The sequence below is a fragment of the Oxyura jamaicensis genome, unplaced genomic scaffold (assembly GCF_011077185.1).
Source record: "Oxyura jamaicensis isolate SHBP4307 breed ruddy duck unplaced genomic scaffold, BPBGC_Ojam_1.0 oxyUn_random_OJ70148, whole genome shotgun sequence".
NCBI lineage: Eukaryota > Metazoa > Chordata > Aves > Anseriformes > Anatidae > Oxyura > Oxyura jamaicensis.
In genome coordinates this window covers 1-4,824 of record NW_023309802.1, presented here as the reverse complement: position 1 = coordinate 4,824, position 4,824 = coordinate 1, and the positions used below count along the sequence as shown (strand labels likewise).

The 4,824-nt window shown below is 44.6% G+C and overlaps 1 long non-coding RNA gene across 1 annotated transcript; it reads left to right on the top strand.

Annotated features, from left to right (window-relative positions):
* The first annotated feature begins 2,646 nt into the window (after positions 1 to 2,646).
* LOC118159402 lies at positions 2,647 to 4,255 on the top strand. Its single transcript, XR_004747105.1, has 2 exons — positions 2,647 to 2,751; positions 3,340 to 4,255. It is a non-coding gene; the product is annotated as an uncharacterized LOC118159402 (long non-coding RNA).
* The last annotated feature ends 569 nt before the right edge of the window (positions 4,256 to 4,824 follow it).

Genomic DNA, 4,824 nt, shown 5'->3' with positions numbered 1-4,824 from the left:
GGGGGGGGCACATTCTGCTCCCCATCCCCTTCCACCAGCTCAGGGTACTGGGCATCCAGAGAACAACTGGTTTTGCTGTTAAAGACTGAGGCAAAGAAGGTGTTAAGCACCTCAGCTTTTTCCCTCATCACAGGTTACTAAGTTTCCCCCTGCATCCAGTAAAGGGTGGAGCTTCTCCTTAGTCCTCCTTTTGGTATTGATGTATTTATAAAAACATTTTTTGTTGTCCTTAACAGCAGTGGCCAGATTGAGCTCCAGATGAGCTTTGGCTTTTCTGATTTTGTCCCTGCACCGCCTCGCAGCATCCTTGTAGTCCCCCTGAGTGGCCCGCCCTCTTTTCCAAAGATTATAAACCCTCTTTTTTCTCCTAAGCTCGAGCCACAGCTCTCTGCTCAGCCAGGCTGGTCTTCTTCCGTGCCGGCTTGTCTTTGGGCACGTGGGGACAGACCGCTCCTGAGCCATTAAGATTTCTTTCTTGAAGAGCGCCCGGACTTCCTGGGCTCCTCTGTCTTTCAGAACCGCTTCCCAAGGGACTCTGCCAACCAGTGTCCTGAACAGCTCAAAGTCAGCCCTCCGGAAGTCCAAGACAGCGGTTTTACTGATCCCCTTCCTGACTTTGCCAAGTATCGAGAACTCTACCATTTGGTGGTCACTCTGCCCAAGACAGCCCCCGACCAGCACATCTCCCACCAGTCCTTCTCTGTTAGTGAACAGAATGCATAGCGGGGAACCTCCCCTGGTAGGCTCGCCAACCAGCTGCGTCAGGAAGTTATCTTCCACGCTCTCCAGAAACCTCCTGGACTGCTTTCTCTGGGCTGTGTTGTGTTTCCAGGAGATGTCTGGGAAGTTAAAGTCCCCCACAAGAACAAGCGCTGACGATTTCACAACTTCTGCCAGCTGCCTGTAGAACTCCTCATCCGTCCCCTCATCCTGGTTTGGTGGTCTATAACAGACCCCCACCAGGCCTTGTTGGCCTTTCCGCTGATCCTAACCCATAGCGACTCCACCTTGTCATTCCCAGCCTCAAGTTCGCTGACATCAAAACACTCTCTAATATAGAGAGCCACTCCACCACCCCTTCCGTGCTGCCTGTCCCTTCTGAAGAGCCTATAGCCAGACATTGCAGCACTCCAGTCATGAGAGTGGTCCCACCACGTTTCCGTGATGGCAACCAAGTCATAGCCTGCATGCTGCACAATGGCTTCCAGCTCCTCCTGCTTGTTTCCCATGCTGCGTGCATTAGTGTAAATGCACTTCAGCTGGGCCTTAGCCTTCTCCAGCCTTGCCACTGTTCCCCCTGGCACACCTCCAACAAGCTTTGTTTCATCCCCGTCCCCCTTCTTACCTAGTTTAAAGCCCTCTCAATGAGCCCTGCCAGCTCCTGGGCCAGGATCCGTTTTCCCCTTGGGGACAGTTGGGACAGTTGGGACCCATCTGCAGCCATCAGGCCAGGTGCTGAGTAAAGCGCCCCATGGTCAAAGAACCCCAAACTTCTGTGTTGGCACCAGCCTCTGAGCCACGTGTTTATCAGGTGGGCTTTTTGTGTCCTCTCTGAACCATTCCCTGCCACTGTAGGAATGGACAAAAACACCACCTGTACTCCCGCTCCGTCCACTAACCGTCCCAGCCCCTTGAAGTCCCGTTTGATAGCCTTCAGGCTTCTCTCATCAGTGGTATCACTGCCAGCCTGGACTATCAGTAGCAGGTAGTAATCAGAGGGGCGAACCAGGTTGGGAAGCTTTCTGGCAACATCCCTGACCCTGGCCTCAGGGAGGCAGCAGACTTCCCTACGGGTAGGGTCAGGCCGACAGATATGGCCCGCCGTTCCTCTGAGAAGGGAGTCACCCACAACGATCACCCTTCTTTCCTTCTTGGTGGGAGCAGTCTTGAGGCGTGGAGCAGACTTCCTCACCCTAGGCTTCCTGGTTAACTTTTCTGCCACACCCTCATCCACCGCTCTCTCGAGCTCCAGGGCCTCAAACCTGTTGCATAAGGGCACCTGGGAAGGTGGGGCAGGTGGTGGGGGGAGTTTCCTGCAACGTCGAGCAGGGACCTGTCTCCACTCCTCAACTCCTAGGTCCCCTCTCTCTGCCCGACAGTGACCGGGCAGGGGGTCCACCCCCATTAGGGGAGTCTCACCCCGGTGCCTCTCCTTCAGGCCTTGCAGGGAGTTGCTCCACCAGTCTATCTCCCGCTCGCACTCCCTGATGGCCCTCAACCTCTCCACCTCCTCCTCGAGCTCTGCCACCAGGCGGACCAGGTCATCCACCTGCTCGCACCTCACACACACAGTATCTCTGCCTCCCTCAGATGGCAGCAGCAGGCTCTGGCACTCCCTGCATCCAGAGACCTGAACTGCTGCATTTCTGAGCAGGCAGTCTGTCTGGGTGGCTACAGACTTTCTAGCGCAAGCTCTCTGCCTAGCGAGGACCATAGCGGCCTAGCTGGTGGCTAAAAAACAGGTATAAAACAGGTATTACAGAATTGTATTTTAAGCTGAAGAAAAAATGTGTATATGTAGTACATGGTAATTTCACAATAGAAATGGTGGTTATTCTGTCATTGGGCCATGTCATGAATATGAGGATCTGTTCTTTAAAATAGTTCTGATAATAAAATATAATTTATTTCAATTACCTTCAACCAGACACAACTCCCTGAGGTAGTTGCACTTTCTTCAGAAAGGACGCGGTCTTTCATAGCCTGGCTGAGGGACAACAGACCTTTAAGCCCAGTTCTTCAAGTAATAAAGTAAGTATATCTATTAGATACTGAGTGATTATTGGCAAGTCATACTTACAGTTTCTAATTGACACTGAAAAGTGGGGGTGTCTAGCTCAGAAGAAACCAAATACTATCTCCTCTACGCTTGGTAGAGTGCTGTTATCTAAAACCCCTTTGCAGTGGAGATCTGTAAACTCTGTTGTCAAATGAGGAAAAAGAGAACATTCAAATTCTGTATACACAGATGTAATTTTTTATGGGTTTAATCTTTATCGGGATTTCATATAACACTTTCAGAATTCATTGCCATCAGCTTAATGGCTTACGTCTAAACACTAGATCATTTTTATGCTTCTGTTCTTGTGTTTCTACAAGATACTTTAAATGCTATTTCACCTACCTTTCTCCCATGTTATGCTTGTTAAAAAGATGCTGCTGTTTGATAGTGATCATAGACTCCGAGGGCTTTTTTCTTAACTTTGGGTTATTTGTACTATAGTATCTTGGGGCTGAATCTAGGCTTCAAAACATAATAAGCAATTCATTAGAATTTATGCCTCTACTTGAATTTACAGTGTATCTCTTGCTAAATGACTAAAATATCTATTCTTTCAGAGATGAAACTCCTGCCAAGACAGAGTTTTTTCAGCATTTAATTGAAGATCGGACAGAAGCAGCTTTCTCTTATTATGAATTCTTACTTCATATTCAGCAGCAGATTTGTAAATGAGCAAGGAGTAAACTAGAAGAAAAATCCTGACTCCAGATAGAAGCATTGGCTGAGAGAAGTATATGGAAAGTTACAAAAGTGGATGTTTGTTCTTCACAGTATACAGTAATCGGCACTGGTTTGGAAACTTTACAGCTAAAGAAGAAGATGTATACATTTCCAGAAGAGTTTTGCAGATTTATTTCAGTCTAAAAGTGCTAGGAATGGTGAAGCTGTTTTCAGTAGTAAATTTTAAAGTGGTTTATCCACGTTTCCAGTAGTGCGGCGGTATGGTGCTCTGTTTATTGCAAGCCGGTGATTCTATGTAGCTATGTGGGATGATATTTCTTAATGAAATGTACAATTAGGTAAAGCCTTTTTTTTCTTACATTTATTATGGTAGCCCTTCAAGATTCAAATTCTTAACAGAGATGTCAAAGGGCAGTGCTGTATGTTGGTTGTTTATATGAATTTCTTCTTAAAAGAAACAATTCATATTTAGTAAAGACTCAGCGAATTCCCTTTGAAAGTTGTAGAATTTCACTAAAGTAAATGAATTGTAGAAATAAAATATATAATGTACATAAGTATTACATTTGTAAAGAAAATGTAAAAATGTAACTAAAAAAAAGACAGCTCAGTGTGCTGAATTGTTGAGTGTTCAATGATGAATTGTTTCAGTCCCAAGCTAGACAGTGAAGTTGACTATTAAAACATGCTTAAAAAAAAATCCATGTAGAAGGAACACAGCTTCTTGTTCTGTTTAATTTTTAGGTGGATTTATTTATGATTGGCTTACTAATTAAAAATATTTTGCTTTATCATGTGTTTTTATATTTATGCAAATACTATCTTTTTGCAACTGAACTATATATTGAAGAGAACATGTTTACCACTTTATTTTGCAGAAGGGAGGGAAGGGAGGAAAAAACATTGCACTCTCTGAAATGAGCTATCAATACAATACAATAGTTAAAGTTCCTGAAACCCTCCCTGTGTTATCCTAAAGAAGACACATCTGCTACCCTTGTTTTACATTTTGTAAACTGCTGTAATCTCGGTCCAGGTTTTCTGTAACTTTTGTCTGCTGTTTAGAGTAAGCATGGGTAATCACTCAATCTAACTTGACTATATGATTTCTGTTATGATCTAAAGGGGGAAAAAAAAAAAAAAAAAAAAAAGGTGAAGAGGGGTGTAAAAATGAATTAGCTTGCAACAAGGGAAGTAAAGGCTTTAATATACCAAATTTCAAAATGCAGTCACATAGTCACATTCTTACATCTTTCCAAAACCTTGTTCTTGCTAATGTTTTTTTAAATTATTTGTGAAGTTTCAGATGGATTTAGCTCAGATTTTGAAACTTTGTTGTGAAATTGGGGTGGTTTTGTTTC